At 44.3% G+C, this 21095-nt stretch overlaps 2 long non-coding RNA genes across 17 annotated transcripts in view; one reads left to right on the top strand and one right to left on the bottom strand.

The window, feature by feature from the left end:
- On the top strand, positions 1-20565 carry LOC106037773 (uncharacterized). Of its 4 annotated transcripts, XR_010834783.1 has the most exons (12): positions 1-484; positions 2510-2628; positions 2722-2965; positions 7045-7216; positions 7744-7982; positions 9243-9496; positions 10039-10177; positions 12100-12333; positions 12450-14832; positions 15905-16023; positions 16353-16581; positions 20104-20565. It is a non-coding gene; the product is annotated as an uncharacterized lncRNA (long non-coding RNA). The 4 variants fall into 4 exon arrangements; XR_010834786.1 differs by lacking the exons at positions 9243-9496; positions 10039-10177; XR_010834785.1 differs by lacking the exons at positions 1-484; positions 2510-2628; positions 2722-2965; ... (1 more) ...; positions 7744-7982; positions 9243-9496 and having other exon boundaries at positions 10057-10177; positions 16353-16381; positions 16511-16581.
- The window catches only part of LOC106037772 (uncharacterized), a 19598-nt gene continuing 8577 nt past the window's right edge, over positions 10075-21095 (bottom strand). For 3 of the 13 annotated variants that reach the window (XR_010834770.1, XR_010834777.1, XR_010834778.1), the window contains exons 2-11: positions 14725-14825; positions 14423-14545; positions 13619-13742; positions 13404-13508; positions 12623-12747; positions 11763-12459; positions 11141-11246; positions 10607-10690; positions 10310-10482; positions 10077-10213 (exon numbers count right to left, since the gene is read on the bottom strand). This is a non-coding gene — a long non-coding RNA (uncharacterized lncRNA). Of the gene's footprint in view, positions 10214-10309; positions 10483-10606; positions 10691-11140; positions 11247-11762; positions 12460-12622; positions 12847-13403; positions 13509-13618; positions 13769-14422; positions 14546-14724; positions 14826-15883; positions 16001-21095 lie in introns of all 13 variants that reach the window. The other 10 variants (XR_010834768.1, XR_010834769.1, XR_010834779.1 and 7 more) reach the window with 9 other exon arrangements.

Here is a 21095-nt window from a genome sequence, read left to right on the forward strand (position 1 = left end):
TGCCCTAACCTGCAGGCTTTGCTGGGCAGTGGAGGCAGCCCACAGCACAGGAGCCTGAACGCCGCAGCAGTGCAGCACTGAGCCGAGTGCAGGCTAATTGCTGGAGTATTTCCTTTGCTTTTGGTAAGGTTTTGCTTCAGTGGCTGCAAATTAAAGTGACACTGCAATTCAAGTCAGCACAATGAAATGATGCTCTTGGTGCTTTGATCTTGGTCCTTAGATAGATAACTTCTTAAAAAATAAAAAAGAAACTGCTCACTAATTTGGTACTAAGCATCAGTCAGAGATCAAAAATGTCAAAGCGCAGAGCGTGCTTGTAGATGTGGTGATAATATCTGTAGGTGAAGACAGGTAGAAATTGCATGTTCCACTTTGCTAGTTGAAGAGCTACATTTCAACTTGCATTTCAGATGGATGTTTTAAAAACACCAGCCAGCGCTGGGGCTGAGAGAAACAGCACTGCAGCTCAGTCCGGCCCAGACAGGTGAGTGTACTGGCAAAACTGTTTCTTTGAACTTATTTAAGGCAAAATCACAGCTGTAGAATGCCAGCTCTGTTGCAGTGAAGCACGAAGCTGAGTGTATGAACAGAAAGAGTTTCATTGCTGGTAGCTTTCTCTCGTTCAACTGACAGAGCACCTTCAGGCAGAATTTGAGCCTCCTTCCAAAATATATGAGAATAGCAAATTCAAACTGGCATTGGCTTGTCTCAGCAATTTCTCACAGTATGTGATCAAATGACTGTGTCGTATGATACTTCTGGTTTTCTTCACTCACCTTCAAGACTAGATAGTGTGAGTGGATTACCCAGGATAGCAGAACGTAGGAAAGCTCATCCATTCCAAGCCAAGCTTTCTTTACAACAGATTCCCACAGATGTCAGTATTAAAAATTGTCTAACTTCAAGTGTAGGATCAAGTCATTAAATTAGAGGCTTTCAGCAATTCTGATCTTCTCTTCTGGGAATGTGGCTGTTGAGTAGCTGCTTTTGTTTCCTTCTTAGGGCTGAGACAATTTCAGAGTACCTTGAAGATTCAGCATTTAAAATAGTTCATTAAAGACAGGGATGCCCAACCTTTGACAGGGGAAGAGTGCAAAACAAAATTGAGGTGTGCAGCACTGTGTTTTGCTTTCCTCCTTGACTTAAATCCTAGCTTTTAAATTCTTGTGACCACAAGTGGCATGGAAGGATCGTATAGGCAGATGTTTCCCTGAAGCCAGCACTTCACCAAAGCTTTTAGAGAAGTGCCCTTTTGCCTTGAGCAGGGGTTCAACCAGGTGACCTGAAAAAAACCTGATGTGCCTGACCTCTGTGCTATGGTCATCTGCACAGGAAGTCAGGGTCTGGCAGTCCTGGCTAAACAGGCCTCTGAATCGAGCTTTGTTCTCCTGAACTGAAGCACCTTAGGAGAACTTTAAAACTATGCCATGCACAGGAAAAGCTAGCCTAACTGTGGCACCTCTCACTGATGGTAGCTGCTGTCATTGAACAACAAATTAAAAAGTAAACAGACAAATAGGATAGCTCTTCAAAGGACCTATATGATTCTTCCTTATGTAAGCAATCTTCCAAACACACACAAATGATTTAATAGAAATACTTGCATTTAAAGATAAAGCTAACAGCCTGGATACTAAAATGAGCATAACTCATGTGAAGTATAATTTCCAGTAAGGAAACTGGAACAGAACTGTGGAAGTGATTCATTAGCTGTATATTCAGCTCCAGCACAGTGTTGCAGACAGTTATGGCGCGCCCTTAATTGCTCCTGTTAACATCATATTCTAGAGCTCATTAGTGATAAACAGTGTGTATTAATATCATTCAGACAAGAACTAAAGATTTAGGTGGAAATCCATTTGCTGTGATGGCCATTAGTCAATTCAGAGTTGTTGAATGATGCTTGAAAATTTAATATGTATCGGGGGAGTCAATATTTCATCAGGCAGATTCCCTCATCTTCCCATGAAAAGTTCTTTGTTTGAAAAAAAGTTACTTAATGGAAAATGCGCTTTTGAAAAGGACGTGTTAAGCTCTACCCTATTGGTGTCCTACACAAAGTAAATTATAAACAGTGATAGAGATGATTTGGGGGTTTGATAGAATTGTGCTGCTTGTCACAATAGTAAATTTGGCCCAGTATTGCCAACTTAAATGTTTTACAATGTGGAGACTTCTCAGCTTCAGTTTAACTTTCTGGCTCTGGTCAAGTCACTTGCTTTAAGTACACAAATATATGTTGGGATTTCTCCAGACGTGTCTGACTGACAGCACAATTTGTTATTCCTAGTTCTTAATTCCTAGTAGTGACACTGCACAAATGGCTCAGTATCGGATGCATGAATATCAAATGTGCCAGTAGCACAAATAGTCTTATTCACTCTCTGAAGCAGCTGTAGAGTAAATTCACCTGCTCCCTCCCCACACACCACTTCTTTTCCTGTCTTCCTGAGTGCCAAAAAACTTCCATTTCTCTTTATAACATTGCTTTGAATGTGTTTTTCTTTAGGATGTAGAAGACCTGCATTGCTGGTGGCCTGTGTGATCTGAGGAACAAACATGGTGTGGGTGACACAAAGACATAAGAAACAGTCCTGCAGCATGGCTCCTGTTCCTCGGTCTGGAGACGTAAGTCACATTCATCCATCTGCTGTTTGTTCTCCCTGCTAAAAATTCTTTCTTCTAATTAACCCAAGTAGAAATTGTCTCCATCTCCCACAGTACCCAAGGAAGTCACAGGAGTCAATAGAGGCAGCTGTGCAGTGCACAAAGAGCCGCACCACTGCGGAAGGAGGGATTCAGTCCAGGCAAGGAAGAGTGTTCAAAGTAAAGAGATTCTCCAGATGGTTGTGCTCGCTTGCTTGACAAGTGGGGCTGAGCAAAGCTTAATAGCTACCAACACCAAGGAGGAATTTTGTTTCCCAAAATGCCAATTCCAAGGAAAGAGAAAAATAAATAACACTGAGTAAGTTTGATAGTTTCTCAAAATATGTTACTGCTTCTAGTCAGTCATTTCCTTACAGTAAGTGAAGGCATACAAATCTGCACCTGGTTTGGCTTTGTTGTCCTTCTTAACTATGTTGACCTACAAACGTTAGCTCACTGCAGATGGTAGGCAAAATAATGTGCAAAAAAAGAGCTGGCAAGTGCTGCTAGTTGTTTAGATGTTGTAAGTTTGTCATCAATGAAACACATCCAATTGATGATGCCACTTAAAGATGTTTCCACTTTTTGTTTTGGTTTTGCTTTTCATCTGCTTTGCTCCTCTTGTGCAGAGGTGCTGTTCAGGGGTTATCGATGTGCTCTGCTATGCACCACTGCAGATGGCACCCCACTGGCAGCGTTGTCACTGGAGGGCTATGTCAAAGCTGCAATATTTTAGTTAAAAGAAAAAAAAATCAAATAAAGGGGCTGGTGTTTTGTATATTTGAAAGGGAGCCCAGTTCTGGCATAGACATTGGTAGGAGGATCTGGAACACCTTGAGAGATTTTAAAGGAACTTGAAAGGGGAACTTAAAAAAACAAAACAAAACAAAAACTAAGTCTTTAAAGTTAAATTGAGAAACTGTCCCTTTTCAGTTTATTAAACAATAGTAAAGAGGTAAATTGTTCACTGAGTTATTTATAAAACAAGAGTTGGAAAGGAGACCTTGCTGTTTATGCTGACAAAAGGTCTAGTCTGATTTAACAGCTGGGAGCAGAAACTTGCTACATTCAGTGAAGGTGCCATTTCCTACCAGCGAGATGGAACTGGGGCATTGAATTATCTTGCTTGGGTGAGAACGTTTGTCATTGTTTGGAATCCATCTCCAAGATACATTTAATTCAGTTTCTGGCAAAAACTGTGTAATCTGTATATGTAAGAGATAAGACTAGATCAACCTAATGCTACCCATCATAGCCCTCAGAATCCAAACTTCTGTGAAAGATGGAAAAGCACAGGGAAATCAGCTGGATATATTTGGACAATATTGCATTTGATTTTTCTTGATATGTTTCACATATGTATTCCATGTCTGTCACCAAATTTCTTCTACATTTTTTCTTTATTAATCTAAAGAAATCAGTCAAGCCCCCACCTGAGGAAGTCAGCATAAGGGTTTTCATTATCACAGGTCACAAATTCCTGATGCTGAATGCCAGCAGTGATGTTTAGGGTGATAATTGCTAATGACAGCACAATGTTCCCATGTTTAGCACCATTTCTTATTTATTCTCTAGTGCATTCACGTCTTGCTCTTTTCAGAGGAATTAAGAGGGCATTTCAGTTTACAGGAGGCAGCATAGCTGATCTGTGTGGCTGTATTTGCCAAAAACCCCAGACTTTTCAGAACACAAAATGCCTGAAGTTTACCCTTCTCCTTTTGCTGTCCAAAAGGCTCTAGGTGTCCAATGCCACCGCTAATCCTGCCTTTATTTCTCACAGCTGAGGGTTGGATCCAGTTTGTGGCTTCCGTAGGGATAACAGCGAGGGGCTCCTCACTGCAGCTGGGAAGGGAAGGAAACACTTTTTTTTTTTTGCCCAGCTCCTGCTTTTCAGCATGCAGCCGGTGACCGGCTCTGGTGTATTTGTGGGTGGGGAGCGCCGCCTGCCGCAGGCATCACGCCCAGCGGGGCGCTTTTGGGGCAGGCGGGAGCTACCCGTGATATTCGCAATTAACCTCACCTCCAGGCTTATTTTCAACTGCTCAGCTAAAAGCTAGAGCTCGGTTAATGCCCTTTGTAGCAGTCGCTGATGTCCACGTTGCCCCAGAGGAAGGAGCACTGGTGGGATTAATACAGTCTGTCTAGGGAAAGGGAGTCACTACCTGAATCCTTTTCTGCTTGGGTTTTTCAAACAAGAACAGAAGGTATTTTATTTTACTTTACTTTACTTTACTTTATTTTATTTTATTTTATTTTATTTTACTTTATTTTATTTTACTTTATTTTATTTTACTTTATTTTATTTTACTTTATTTTACTTTATTTTATTTTACTTTATTTTATTTTATTTTATTTTATTTTATTTTATTTTATTTTATTTTATTTTATTTTATTTTATTTTATTTCCAGAAGCAGACTTCTAGTCATGCCATGTGCAACAGATAGCCCCAGAGCAGAACTGGCAGGGCAGACTCTTGCTATGCAAGCTCAATGAAGCTTTAAAAGGTTATTTTAACTTTTTTTTATTTTTATTTTTTTCTGTAAGAAACTGCTTAGATGTCTGTTATACTGACATTGTTCGTAACTGCGTGATCTAAAACGAGTACCAAAATTCTGTGAAATTTTGTAACCTAGGCCTTTGGACAATCATTTCAGCAGGTAGAGAGCAGCAAATCCCCACTATTAATCTGAAGAAAATCTTAATTTACATCAATTGAGGATATTAATTTCCTGTTTAAAAAGATGAATGGCAAAAAAAAAAAAAGATGTGTTAAAAACGATCTGTCTGGCAGCCAGGACCCTCTCAGCAGTATATGATCTCGCAGACTAATTTGATCAATAAGTGTCAGAGCTCAGATGGCACCAATGGGCCTTAATGGTCCTGAGCAGCCTCACCTGTGCCCTCCTGTCCACACCCTGCCCCAGGGACTGAGAACCCTATGTAAGCCCAACCCCAGACCTTCAGTACCTGCTTGAGCTGCTGGGGAGGGGAGATGGGCTTTGTTTTAGCTGCAGCCATGCTGCTGCTGGTGTTTCAACCCTATTGCTCTGTGGACTGGTGGCCCAGGCTGATGTCCAGGAGTGGCACTGGATCCGTCTCATCACTATGGCCCTGTCTGGCCACCCTGGGGTTGTGTCAGGCCTTAGGTATTGTTGCTGGACCTGACCCTAACCTATAGCTTGGCTTCCCAACTTAAACTTGGGTCCACCTTGTTCCTATGGATGTGTTTGGTGATCTGGCCTCCTGCTTGATTCTGACTGCCCCCCGGCCTGCCTGGTTCCTGCTCCGGGGTGGTGGGGTGAGTCCTGGCTGGTGAGGTCCTGCCCTGCCACGTGGGTTATTCCCTCAGATCCTGGCTCCCCGTCCAAGAGAGCAGCTGGTCCTCACTGGAGGCTGGGAATGGTCTAACAGCTGAGCTAAAAGATGCTTGTTTGTGGCTGTTAGCTGCTGCCACATCTCAGCAGAGACCAGGCTGATGTGATGTAGTTTCAATATGAATGCTGATACCTCTTCATTCTTTTATAGAAGTCAGCTTAGACAATTGTGAAGAAGAAACTGAGTATCTGAGGTGCAATTTAACCACTGCTGTGATGAGAAGTCACAGCTGTGAAAAACAAAGCTTGTTAGATTGTCCCAGCAATGCATGTTATGTGCAAGCCAGAAGCTTTGCATATCTCTGGAAAAATGGCATTTTTTTGTGCAAGTAAGGAAGTTATGGTGAATCATCTGTTCCACACAGTGACTACAAAAATCTTGGCTGTTGAATGGGCTACCTTGCCTCAGCTGTGAGCTGCTAGTCTAGTTTTGGAGGGTTTAGGAGGACAACACTGTGTTCCTGTGGCTCATGAAAGCAGCAGCCCTGCTTTGTCTGTCAAAGTGCACACTAGGGGATATGTTGCAAGCATCTGAGAAGTCAGCATCTTGGTAAGGCTGTTATGGGCCATAGTATATCCTGAAGCATCCTCCCTCTGCAGCCCAGAGCCAGCCCCCAGTGAGACAGATGCATGACAGTGTGCCTGCTACTAGACACGTCCCAGGGTCCAGGTCAAAAGCCCAGTAAAACTGTCTCGGGAGCCTGACAGCAGTTTTTGCTCCAAATCCTGGTAGCCACTGAATTGTTAAGGGCCTCCTGGGATGTGAGGTCTAAGTGGCTTTGTCCTGGACATCTTGATCTCCTACCCAGTCCAGGGCTTGTGACACATGCTGACAGTTGTCCCCAGCACATCCCTGCACACCCTGCCTAGCTGTGTCTGAACGGATGAAATCTGTGTAAGTTTGCAAGTGTGGGGGTTGCACTGCCTTAGTTAGAGAGACCGCAGCTAAAACAGCACCTTTCCCTTGTGTGAGATCCTCTCTCAACTTTTATTACCATAATTTTACCTCCTCTCCTGCAACAGATGTCGCTGTGTGAGATCATCTGCCAGATGAGAGAGAGCTGGAGTCCAGTGTGGCCAGGAGGGATCATGTCCTGATGTCCTGCTTTGCTACAGCTCGCTGGAGGAGATGTTGGGGCTGGGCAGTGGCAGAAGGCTCCTACCTGTGTTGGCCCTCGGAGTCCTGGATGTGCAGGTAAGTAAGCTCTGTGCTTCTCAGCGTTTGCAGAGGGGACTTCATTTGAAGGGACTCCTTTTAGCAGAAGTTTTTTTTTTTTTTCTTTTCCTGGAGAATGAATAATATTTACCTCATTGCATTGGGAAACAGTCTGGGGAGCAGCTGCCTCAAAGTCTTTCCATGGAGACCTAGAAATTGTGCAGAGAGCTTTTACTTCTTAAAAACAGAGAGTCATACTGTGCTGTTTTTACTTAGGCTGAAACCAATTCAACTGGCACATTATGGTGAGCAGTTACTATTTATTTCACTGGCAAACAAAATCCCCTCAGAGAATAACAAGCCTCTGAGCCTTTGGTGTGAGCCCACGGCAGCAGAATAAACCAGAAACTGGTGCTGGTTAGCAGCGGTCAGTTAGCTTTAGACCTCCCGGGGCGCTAGTGGGAGAGTAAATGTGAGCTAGTCAGAGGTTGCCTTTATTGACAGGAGCTTTTCTGAACTAAGCACTGTCCATCAGCCCCTTCATCAAATACTATCTTTATTTGCAGTGTCCTGCAACTGTTTTAGAACTGCTGGCAGCAACGCAGGCTTTTGAGCATCGGTTCCTCACACAAATGGTGCTCGATACCTGAGGAGAAATGGATGTGACGTGGCAGAAGAAAAGGGACTGGCTCCACCCCCAGCCCTGGAGACACATGCTGATGTTTCTCCCGCATTGTGTGGCTGGTGAAAGGCTGACCGAAGTGCATCTTGTCTTTGGAACAACATACAGTTGAACCAGCAGATGGTAAGGCACTATTTTTTTGGATTTCATGATATTTGGTGGCATAGAAAGTCAGTGGAATTGTAATCATTGACAGCCCTTTGGCTTTCTCTCACATGATGCTGTGCAGTACTCATTGTTTTTTCCTGTCGTGATGGCTTGAAGTAGGGCTTGTTACTCTGAGCACTCAGGGCTCTAATGTGGATTTTGTCTCTTGTGTAAAGACATCTTCTGAAGCTGGCTTCTGGATTTTCTTCCTTGTGAGGTAGGAAGTGAGGTGATTGAGGGAAAAGCATTGTTGTTCCAGGCTGTGAGCATAGCTCTTGGGCTTTTAAAGCAATAGCTTTGCAGTAAGGAGATACCCTGAGACCTCCACTGGCCCTCCAGTTCAAACTCAGCTTGTCTGACACCTCATTGCCAAAGGCAGAGTGTGCAGAGATGGATGGAGCAGAGCTGTCTGCAGAGGTTGACCTGGAACAGATGTGTCCATGGAGTAATTCGGGTGGGAAGGGACCTCTGGAGGTCACCCGTCCAACTGCCTGGGGGACAAAGCAGGTCTAGTTCTGTCAGGTGGCTCAGGGCCTTGTGCTGTTGAATTTCCAGTTGCCTGTTATGAAATACTGGAGCTTGCTCTTTATGCTGTTGTGATCACTGGATGATGTGGAGACTCGTGTGGTCCTGTGTGGCATCTGGACTGGATAGCAGGAAGAGGTTTTTCACTGAGAGGGTGGTTGTGCACTGGAACAGGCTCCCCAGAGATGTAGTCACGGCACCAAGCCTGTTGTAGTTTAAGAAGTGTTTGGACTGTGCTCTTAGTCATATGGTCTGAATTTTTGGGTAGGCCTGTGTGGTGCCGGGAGTTGGACTCGATGATCCTTATGGGTCCCTTCCAACTCGGGATATTCTATGATTCTGTGACTATGTGATGACATGGTGTGAGACCTTCTGCATGAGAAATGAAGCTGTGACCTCTCTGGAGATGCTATAGACGAACTGACAGGTAGCACAGCTCCCTCCCACCCCCTTTTGTTGACCAGGCTGGTTTCCTGGTGGGTTCTTGAGCTTGTAAGAGATGAGTGTATTTTCAGCAGCACATCCAGAGGCCTCCCCTATTTGCAGCAGCTATTTTAAAAGCAGATCTTTGTTTCTTCTGCCATCGTGTGGCTGAGAGAAGGCTGCAGGGCACAGTAAGAACTTGATTCCCTTAGTAAAAACAGGTTAATGAATAGGAAGCTTTCTGATCTGGATTGATTGTGAGCTTTCTCCCTTGCCTCAATTCTCCAGCAGGGAAAAGGGAATTTTCAATACTTGGGCAGCACTCCAGTCCCTGCCAGAGCAGAGGTGTGCTGGGAAGGACTCCCGGAGGAGTTTGGGGCCCTTGTCCCAGCAGAGCCTGGGATGCAGGGCACGGTGAACCTCCAGCAGCTGCACCGTGCAGGGTCTTGCTGAGGGTCTGGTGGGGAAGAGACCATGCACTCTTCAGCCACCCTGGAGCTGTGGCAGAGCTTCAGCCATGCCCTGTGGGCTGAGGACTGCAGGTAAGTGACTTGTTGGGTAAGTGTGCCAGTCTTTCCTTGGGCTATGCTGGACTAATTCACATTGGGAGTGCTTCCCTGCACTGCCACTGCCCAGCCAGCTCAGTGCCTTTCACTCCACAAGGCCCTTGTTGAGGCTACGCTGGGGGATTAAGGTGGCAGTTTTGGTGGGGGAGGAAGTGTAGGCAGGGCCCTCAGACCTCATCAGAGCTGAGGCTCTTTTTTCAAGCTCCAAAATGTGGAAAGCAGGGGAGTGAGTTGCATGTCTGAGTGATAGCTGCTTCCCCAACACTCCAACAAGGAAAATAAAACAACAGATTCTCCCATTTCCAGTATTTATTCATATTAAAACAGTGACATTAATATTAGTTTATGACAGTTATTTATGGCTTTCCAGGTAGTAGCTGTTAATGTAAGTAGCTGGAGTTATTACTTTAAGCACTATCTCTAAAAAGGAGAAAAGAGCCAAGGTGGTACAAGAACAAAATTTGTAAAAGAGGTGGGAGGGAGGGAAGGAAACAGTGGGAGGCCACTTCCTTTTCCAGCTGTGATGCACTGAAAGGAGAGGAGTGATGCATCTGGGAGACAAATGTGACTGGCAGCTGCTACCTGTCAGCTCCAGCAGCACAGCAGTGGGATCTTCCCAACTGAGACCTGGGTGGAAAGCAGCAGCTGAGGAGCAAGGTGAGCTGTCCTTTCTTGTGCCGAGCTGGGATTCTTCTGCAAGAGGAAATAATAATTTTATTACTTAAATAAGTAAACCTCAATCAATCACTACTTATTTACTAATTAATATTAGTAGTACATTAAACAAACCAAGTGTCCTGTTGTCTTAGTTGTGGCTTTCTCTAAATGTGATTTCCAAGAGCAGAAATGATACTGCATGTTGCTAACATGGGGTTTGTTCTCAACTCTTCCTGTGGGAACAGCTCCACGGTGAGGGGAGTGCAGGCTGCTGGAGGCAGAGCCTGAGGGTAACACCAAATGTGCTGCAAGAAGTAAATGCTTTAGGGCTTGCTTCTTTACTTCTGCAGCATTTTCTTGATGTGTAATGAATGCAAAGTCTAGCGACTGCTTCTTCTGAAGGGTTATCTGGAAAACAAGCTCACTTACTTTTTGTATCTCCAGATGGCCCCAAACAGCAGGTCAAAACATTGCCAAGAGATGAGTTACGGGTTCTTCAACAGCAACAAGTACCTGTGTGTCCAAAAATACCTCTTTTCTGGGGTAATGCAGAGACTGTAACTAGGGACAAGTCTAGAGCCTGGTCTTAAAAATATCAAAATATGAGGTGTGGATGCTCCAGGCACTTTCACTCTACCCACAGTGCAGCCAGTCAAGCAAAGAGAAAGGTTAATGCTCTGTGAAGAGGGGTTGCGCCACTTAGTTACGAGAGACTGAAGAAATAACCTCAGAAGAAGCCAAGTTCTTCTGTCCCAGCACTAGGAGGGTTATCTCGTGCTGGGATGGGGCTGTGCAATCCATACAGGTACAGCTGGGCCTTGCACTTCAGCTTAGCGTAAGTAGGAAAAACAGCGAGGACGCTCCCACAGGGTCAGAGCACTGCTCTAGCAGGCTGCCTCAGCCATACCACACTCTGCTTCTGCTGCGTGTCCCTGACATTAGGATTTAGATTTGTTCACTCACCAGCTTGGGGAACTTCTGTGTCCTCCAGCGCTCATCTGGGTTGGGATTTTGCTTCTGGCTGAGGCTTAAAGCTCTTTCCATCTCTGCTGCACTGACACAGCATCATCTATGTAGACAAAAGGCTCTTGTGAGAGGAGGGGAAAAAAAAAGGCAAAAAGCAAAATTGCAGCCAGAAGAAAGTAACTCTTCAGTGAGATTTCCCCATGGCAGCTCCCTTGCCCATACACATTCCTTTTTTTTTTTTTCCTGCTTACAACACAAGCCTGAGTTTCATCCAGAACAGCATCATTTCAGTAACATGTTAAGTCTTTAAATAGGTAATATCCATGGATATCCTAAGAACAGAGAGTGACTTAGAGTCAGGTTTTGTTTTTTTTCTGCACTATGCAACATATATTTATGCCAAGGGTTCAGGACAATCTTGCAGAAAGCTTTGCAGTCTTATTCTGGCAGTTTTCAGCCCACAGCCAGTGCTACAGACTGCAATAACTGAGCTGGACATGAGCACCTGGGTTCATGGCAAAACACAAGGATGGCTCATGTTTCCTTTACCTTGCTCACAGGTGAGGCCTGTGAGATGTATCTTAAGAAATACAAACGTCTAGGAAGCATTTACACCTACCGGCTGGCTGGCAGCTTAAGAAATTCTTCATAAGTTCCAAGGTGTCCAAAAGTTTCTTCTTCACACTTCTCTCCACCTTGATCCTTTCCTGTCAGAAAAGGAAAAGAGTGACCCTGCTCAAGCTGAAACACCTCTGACCCATCCCGGGCACCCCTTTTAATTCTGCCAGTGATGCACCATGTCCTGTGTGGTGGGGCATCTCTCATAGCTAGTGGGATGCAGCTGTGAGCCCAGGACATACCAAGATCTGTTAGGTAAAATACACAGGGATTTTATGACATTACCCACTACAGTTCAGAAACTGGTGCCGATTTAACAGTTGCCTTCTTTTCCTCAGGAAGCTGTACTGCTGACCTTTTTGAGGAGGGCATGGAGCAGCAGAGCTCAGCAGCTGCGGTTCACAGCCAGCTAACGGTACCCTCATGCCAAGAAGCTGTTGCCTTATTCCCATCCCTCTGCCACTGCTCAGTGCACAGTCTGTAGATGTGCAGACCTGCTCCAGTATACAGCAAGCACAGCAGAACTACATCTGCAAAAGCTCATTCCTCTGCCTGGCAGCCACACCAGCAAGGTACTAAAGGTGACGCATGTCCCTGTGTGCCGTCTGCATGTCCCCCCTGACCCGTTTCACCTTACCGCTAGGATACTTCTTACTCAGAAGGCTGAATATGTCCATTTTCCTAACAGTCTCTCTTTCCTGAATCAAAAAAGAAGATATTCAGCATTCCAAGTCACAAAGAAACACAAGTCTGGATGCCCAAGCATTTAAGTATTAACACATGCAGACACTAAAAGCTTCTTCATGACTACTGCACTCCAGAAGGTGAAAGACGGAAGAGAGGTTGCGGACCATGACTTACCTTAAAAGCAGCTAAACATCTCACCCCAAGGGCACTGCAGCTCCACAGCCTCTTCCCAGCATTGCTCTGACATCAGTCCACAGGTCCTAGAGCTCTTCACAGATACAGCACTTATTGCCTCAGTGCTGCAGACAAGGGGTTTAGGCCACTCAGCAAATGAAGATCTCAGAACACACTTAATTTAAAAGCTAAATATAGTATCAGGGTGATGCTTGCCAGTGTTCCTTTAATAAAAAAGGATATTATTTGCCTAAGGATTTATAACTTTCAAATGAGAGTTTAATACCTGATGATATCTCTTCTTCAAGCACTTATGCTTTCCAATCCTACAAGTGTCATTTTAACCAATGTAAAACCCCAAAGTCTACATTAGCTGGAATTAAACTGAGAAACTTTGAATATCCGTGCTTCAGTTCAGGTACCCAAGGCACAAAAGCCAGAGGTATGGCCTCCCAGCATCCCTGTGGAGTCAGCAGTGCTCAGTAATTGAGCTATGAAAAAGAAGACACAAATAATCTACTCCCTGACTTCCTGAAAGACACAGCAAGCCCACAAACACTACAAAGCAGATTGTAATTCAGCTGATCAAAGCAAGAGAGACCAGCGTCACAGGCTCAGCTAAGGCAAACTAGGGCTCTTTCACCTCCCTGTGACAACTGCCTTCAATGGCTATGTTCTACGCGTCTGCTGGGCACATGGTCCACCAGAAAGCAAAGACCATGCAAGCTGAACAGAATCCCTGTTCTCCCTTTGAGGTAGCAATCACTTTAGCAATCATTACCTTTCCTTTGCCCACAAATGCAGGTAGCATTCAAGGCTAGTTTTTGTGCCCCCAGAGTCACTATAGTCAGCAAACAGACCTAGATTTCAGTCAGGCAACTCCAATCTGAATAATCAAAACACAAACAGCACAGAAAAAATGACCAAACTGCTAGCTTGGACACAAAATGAAGTCACTACAGCACCGACAGAATAATGTATACTGATGCAACTTACAGAGAAGGGCCCATGGCTCTGGGAGGCTGCTCCACTTCTTAACCAAGAGAAAGTTTCTTGCAGGTGGGAGGTGACCCAACACCCAGACAGCTTCCCTTTTCTGGAACAACTGGATGTGTCTCTTCTGAAACCACACAACACCAGCCCTTTCTATGTAATGAAAAAGTTACACAGCTCTGGAGCACAGAGAACAATCAGTGAATATGAAACTTTGCACTGTTTTTCAATTGAAAAGGAAGTTGGAAGTTTTTTTTTTTTAAAGCTCTCTAGTATGTCAGGAAAAAAAAAAGAATCAGCCTTTTGCATGTGATTCGTGTCTAAAAACACCCACGCAGCTCATCACATTGACCTCAAAAGACAGAAATGCTGCAGCAAGCCACTTCCAGAGAGGGAATTCATGGGCACTAAACCACAGTGAACAAAGCTGATGAATTATCAGCTCTTCAGAGCTAATCTGCTGAGCAAATATTAATACAATTAGTGTTAATCCCTGAGTCTCATAGTTTTTAAGTTATACATAATTTTTTGAAGGATGGAAACTTATTACTGGCTTCAGCTGATCTAGGCTGGGAAAAAAAAAAAGAGAAAGAAATAGATGAATCAAGAAAACCTTTTTTTTTTCCTCCTCTCTCTGTTAGTAAGCAGCAACCGGGCATGGCCAGAATGGCAGAGGTAATGCTCAGTGGGGCTCTCATCAGGCTGTTCCAGAAATACTTCTCTGCTGGCTCTCAAAATGTGTGATTCACCTATGAATGCCTGCTGTGCTGCCTCAATCTATCATGCATCAAGCACATCTAGACTTACCAAGCAGGGAAGGTCCGAAGGGTCTGATGTTGCCCTGTGTTCATGCTCTGGGTGCTGCTGCAGAGCTTCAGGCACCCCAGCTGCAGGTCAGCCCAGCCCAAGCGGAAAGTGGCTCGCAGCTCCCTGGAAGCAAAGAGTTTGTTAGGGTCTGACAGAGCAGTAGGACCCGGTCTCAACTCTGCAATCCCCATTGAATCCCAGTGAAGAAAAAAACTCTATTTCTTCATCCCAATCAGAAAAGAAGAAATCTACTGCTCAGATATCCATAGATACATCTGCAAAAGTAATAATGAAATTATCACCTGCGATTTAGAGAGTGATGACACCCCAGAAGTCTTCAGCTTCCCACTGCTTTGGGTATGCTCCAGCCAGTTTCTGACTTCTCCAGCAATCTTCAGACTCCCTGTAAGGTAAAGTACACATCCACAGATTTTGTACTTGTCCTTGGAGACAGAATCACCGGTGAGCTTGCACAGAGACCCTCGTTTGCTCAGCGTGCATCCCAGTTTGTAAAGCATAGCCCTCCGCATTCAGCCCAGCCAGTGCTCGCTGAGGAGCAAGGAGCAGCTATGTGTTGTGTGAACACCACAACCAGTGGTATTGAACATTCCTACCCAGAAGTGATGAACAAGCAGGGCTGCACTGTCCAGCTACAAAATCCACAGTAGGAATAGCCACCTGCCAGTCTTAACTTCAGCCCTTTGAGGAGTAGGGAAGCCTCCACATCCTCTGACTCCCAGAGTCATGAGATACTCATAACTAGAAAAATCCCTCTTATGGTAGCTCAAGCAGAGTTCCCCAATCCAGACATCCCTGAAAAGTGCACTTTTTGCAGTTATTTTGGAATAACATCATCTACACACCAGTACAGCTAGCACTTAGAATTCATTCAAATCTTATAGCCGCACTCGGGATAGCTTTTCACATTTCATTTTTTTAAGGGGTTGATGTTAAACATTGTTCTGAGAAATTCCTGACCTAGGACTGGTTGTGGCTCAAAAGCAACATGTGCTTGGGGGTAAAAACATCTTGTGAAATTATAGAATATCAACATACAAAACTGACATTTTATTCTAAAAGATGAATGAAAAACATTTAGTTGGTAATACTCTAACACATCAGTTACTTTGAAAAAATTCATCTTTTGCTTTCTAAATACTTTTTTTTTTTTTTACAGAAAAGAATACTTGTATAAAATTCATAAGATAAAATTCTAAGTTTGAGAGCATCGTAGTGAGTCACACCACTGTACACCAGTCCCAATATCTCCTAACATCAACCAAAAGTGAAGGGAAGGAAGATAAGAGCAGGGCAAGACCACAATACTTTTTCTGTCATGCTCAGAATCCTTTCAGTTCCGTTGACTCTGAGGCAAAAGCAATTTCTCTGTTTTCAGCAGCCCTAGGAGGAACATCTTTCATTAATTGACCATTTTCTCCTCAATGCTACGTAAACTTTTACCATTGTGCTGTCCCTTTGCAGGAAGGCCCATGGGTCAGCTACCACCAAATGAAGAACCACAGGCGTTGGTTTGCTTCCAGACTGCTACTGGGGGCTTCGTGTGATGCCTTCAGATGGCTGGAGTGACAGGGAAGTCAAAGGTCAGCAGCTAACCACCATCTCTAATCTGCTCATGTAAATAAATGATGTAGGCATATAGATGAGGTATTGGGTATTAGAACAGACCAGGGACTGGAATTCAGTGTAATATTACAACAAAATCAAGTCTTTTGATAGACTGATAGTGCCCTCCCCCCCCCCAACTTGTCACAAGGCAAGAAATTTCAAAGGCTTCATTTTTGACACTTATGCATTAAAAAATAAATAAAAATGGTAGAATTTCCTTTGATACAAAAAACCCAGCTCCTGCTCGGCAGTGGTGTTGAACAAGAGCATTCTGCAGCACTTTTCCTCTATTGTTTCTTTCCAGAGACGAGCTCGGTGCTGTCCCCTTTCCAGGTGATGGCTGTTACCAGTGAGAGGATGTGACAGGCAGTTTAGAAGTTTCCTTTATCGCCTACTCAAGGAAGAAGAGCTCTGAAGCTTGCAGCGAAGTGATTTCTTGCCATTTTCTCTCTTTGTGCTTAGCTGCAGGTTTCCACCTCTGGTCTGCAGCACCTCAGGGAAAATACATACTCCTTGTAAGCTGTCAAGACAAGGTAACTCACTGAAGGAAGTCATAATCAGGAGGCTTAAATTAGCTGTACAGGGGGCTGCAGCTTCACTGGAAAATACTTAGGTATTGCATACTGATGGAAATTGAAAACAGAGAGGGTCATCCTGGATGCTGTGGTTGGCAGAGAAGCAGCATTTTTTCCTCTCCCTCCTATGTCCTGACAAAGTGCTTCTCTTTATCTTCTAATTTATGCACATTTTCGGTCTCTATCCATTTTAACCAGGGCAGCACAAAGACTTTCCTCTCATAGATGCCTTGTATTTTTTTTCCCCTTCTTCTTTCCATTTGCCTCCTTTCCTTTTCTCCAAAGAGCTTTCTTGCATGAAAAATGGCAGCCACCTGCTTCTATTGTAAGTGGCTGTTTGCAAATGCACGCAGCCACTTACTGAACACAACCGCCTTTGGGCAGAAGCGGGCCCAGCTGGGACCGAGATCTACAAGTGGACTATTAGCAGCCAAGTAGTGGACTAAAACTGGTTATTTTTATTGCTTCCCTGGGGAGATAGGTCAGGCAAGGCAAAACATTAGTATAACCAGCAAACTGTAAGCATCTGAAGGCTTCTGCAGGCCTTGAGATGCCTGCATGCCACATTTTTGCACAGCACTGGTTGGCAGAAAGATGTTTTTCTCATGGTAGTGTTTGTAGCAAGAAAGCTATCGAAAGAGAAGCATGAAGTGCTCTTGACTTACTTTTCATGTCTCAGTTTTAAAAGCCAGCTCTTGTGTTTTTCGCTAAGTTACCATTCTTCAGTGCTGGCCACGTGCATGGAGTGGGATGTGCTAAACCCACATCTCCAGAATCAGCCCAGAGACACAGGGCAGTCGCTGTAGTACCCAGCCACCCAGTCCTGCTGCCAGAGGAACTGGAAGGAAGGTGGCCACACTTTTCTTATGCTGTTTTGGGCATCAGCACCACCAAGCAGCATTGCTGCTTGGCAGAGCTGGGCTGCCCTGTGGAGTGAGAACATAAGATGGAGGCAGATGTGATAGAGAAGTAGCCTCAAGTGCTGGATATGACTGTGAGAAACTGCTAAGGCTGCTGCAATGACTGCCCTCACCCCAGACATAGGCTGGGCTTTGCTTCTTTCCAATTTACAGGTGTTCTATTGTAGGAAACAGGATAGCAGGGACAAAACTGATTCCTGCTTGCCTGAATCCTCCACATATTGTTACGACAGCTCTTCAAGCTGCAGCGACAATGCATGTAGTGCCAGCATGGCAGCTGAGTTCCCAGAATAGATGCAAATGATTTTTTTTTAAATCTGTTGTGATGTCAGAAAATTTCCCTTTTTAGCTTTTGCCTCATTTATCAGCTATAACTTGCTTATGGTTGCTGAGCCATAAATATAGGCTAGCAGTTAACGTAAGCTAAGATTTACAAAAAACATTTGAAGAAGTTAAAGATCATTAAGGGGGAGTCAGAATCTCCTACATGGCTTTTATGGTCTTAACCTCGTGGCATGATGCGAAGCAGGAAAGTGTGATGGAAATACAGAATACTTCATTATAATGCAGTGAAGCCCTTTTGACATACTTTCTATTTATCATCGTGAACGAGTTAAGGCACAAAATAGATTAATGCTTTGTCTGACCTAAGAAAGTCACAAGCTGAGAAGAGGGACAGACAGGACTTTACACCACTTCCAGAGTACAACACATCTCTCCCTGCAGTGACTGGAAGGAGTTGTCCTCTGGAAGTGCTTATTTCTCTTTAAGGCCTACAGACACAGCTTTGGTTGAAAGCTTCACATGGAGACATCTGAACCACGCATGTCTGAAGGAGAACAAGGAACTGGAGTCAGCCTACCCGTGGGTGTCCACGGCTTCACCAGTGAAACTCCCCTGGCAGCTGGGGTCCTCCCAGCAAGCCAGGAACCACCAGGTGCCCAGCAGGGTGAATGCAAACTGCATTTCCCTCCTAAAACCCTCTGGGACCTTGAGAGGCTGTGCCAATCGGCAGGACACTGACCATTAGTCTCCCCAGGCAGACCAAAGCCCACCTCGCCTCCAAACACCTATTGAGCCAGAACATTGAACATCTCCTCTGCCACTGCATCACAAACATCACAGTCCAAACAGCAGTGTGAGCCTGGCTAAAAGGCTGGTATGGACACTGCACATTTAAACCAGAAGTGTTTGCTGTTTTTAATTCCTATATACATATCACAAGGCAGTAGGATGCAGTGACACAGTGGCTACAGATTCACTAACGCATCCACTTCTAGTAAACACACCCAAAGACCAAGTATCATTCTGGCAGCCGATGAAAGTGTGCTTTGCAGTGTCAAATGCTGTGGAGGAGAAAGGCCAAAATTTTATACAGGGAAAAGAAAAAAAAAAAGAGAACAACAAAAAAAATCCACCCCAAACCAATAGTGAAGCACCTCATCTTTTCTATCCCCATTCACTTAGTCTTGTTTCCTCAGCTCAGAAATGGCAACTTCATTTAAATATTCAGAAAGAAACCATTAAAGAGTGAACTTTGGAAAGTAGGAAGATGCTTTCTGCATATGTGACTGCAGGTAAAACAGTGCCTTATAAACCCCAAATTGCATGAGACAGAAGGCTTCCTCCAGCTCCTTTACTAAATGCCTGTCCTTGGAGAGGTGTGCAAGGACTATCCCCCGGGCACCTCTGTACTTCTGAGATTCAGGTTATGCAATTCCATATCAGCCATTACACCCAGAAACCCCGAGTCGGGCAGAGCACAGTATAAATACAGGGAAAAAAAAAAACAAACAAAAAAACAAAAACAACAATACAACAGGAGGTCGGTAGCAAATCTTAACACACCTTATAGAAAACTCCTGCATGCAGCAAGCACATTTCCTTAGCACAGGCACAGAGAGATGTGCTGCCTCACAAGAAACAGCAGGGGTGGTATTTTAGTTTTTTTTTTTTTTTTGGTATCAGTAATTTCCAACTTTTTTGCTTTTGAGTTGCAATCTTCACCCGTTCATATGTATGATTAAGGACAGGTTTATTATTCTACCACTGTACCTTTAGCAGCAAGACCCTCTTCTCTCCAATAGTCATATTCTTTCCCCTCCATTCCCCCCCCAACATAGTTGAGGTTGCTAAGCCATCTCTAGCTCCTTTGCCAGATATGCTTCCTTGGGAGCCCTTTGTAAAAAAAAAAAAAATGAAGTCATGGATCAGCAACCTGTTGCACAGTTACTTCTAGTTGCTGTAATGCTGTTAACTATCAACAAAATAGTTTGCCATAAATCAAACTACACTACATCAATCAGCACCGTGTGTGTATATATACATGTGTACAACCCAGTCAGTTATGGCACGATTAGCTATAGAGGGTCTGAGGAGAGTGAATCCAGGCCACAAGAAGAAATTTCCAGAAGAAGGCAAGTGCTACGACACAGATTTATGGTCAAGGTGCACAGTGTCCAGCAAATATTTCTGAAGTTGACAGTTTTTCCTAAACAATTAAAGAATAGGTTTATAATTATGAAAACACGGTCATCACTAATCTTTTTTATTATTGTAGGAAGAACAGCAGGGATGGAGACCTTCTGCCTGGAATATTTTCTTCAACTTCAAGAGAGCTGCAGTGAGCTGTAGAAGATAGTGCAGAGTTTATAGAAGTACATCTCCAGGATTATTTGCCTCTGCGGTAGAAGTGCAGGTCTGTGCCTGGTGACTTTCATGTAGCTTCAGATAGGGGTTCTTGGAAGATTTCAATTTCAGATTAAAGACTTGTGAACTTCACGTCAGCAACAGTATAGAAAGTTCGCAGGTGTATGCCTGTGCGAATGCATACGATATTTGGGAGCAGAACTATCTTAATCCAGTGCCTTAAAAAAAAAATAAAGAGCACCTTAGAAATGCTCTGATGCATAGCTAGATTGGCAGTCACTAAAAAGCAAAAGTCAGTAACATTTACTTATCTGTTACACTTCAATGTGAGTTTTGCTAATTGCAGATTCAGTGCTCTTTTGCCTAAACGAGCACAGAGGTAAGGTCAAAGATGGCACATTAGCACATTTGGAGTCCCTGGTGAGCTGCCTCTCTTCAATATATTCTGAATTGTTTTCCAGAAGATTTACAGGATATTCATCTTCTGGGATTTTTTTTTTTTTGCTGCCTTTAAGCTGTGCATTGCAAGGGGCTGAAACACCAAAGGAGCCAGGGGTTATAAAACTAACGTATGTAATCCCTTCCACATGGGAGATTCTGGGCTGAATTTGTGGGAAGCCAACAGCTAATGGAAAAATAACGCCAAACGGAAGATAAAATCGGTGGGGGCAAAAAATGAGGCGAGAGCAATGGGCTCTGAGATTACACCGTGCAACCTTCTGAGACAGTTTTAGGGGTGACTTCAGTTCCTAAATTCTGCCACTGGATGGCAACAAAAACCAAACTAAAATCGGCGAGGCATTGGCACCGCCGCCGGCCCCGGGAGCGTCCCGGCACCGCGCCGCCGCTCTGCGGCGAGCCCTGGGGGCGGGCACGGGGCCGCCTCCTGCCGCGGTCAGGCTG

This window comes from Anser cygnoides, chromosome 13, assembly GCF_040182565.1.
Source record: "Anser cygnoides isolate HZ-2024a breed goose chromosome 13, Taihu_goose_T2T_genome, whole genome shotgun sequence".
NCBI classification, from domain to species: Eukaryota; Metazoa; Chordata; class Aves; order Anseriformes; family Anatidae; genus Anser; species Anser cygnoides.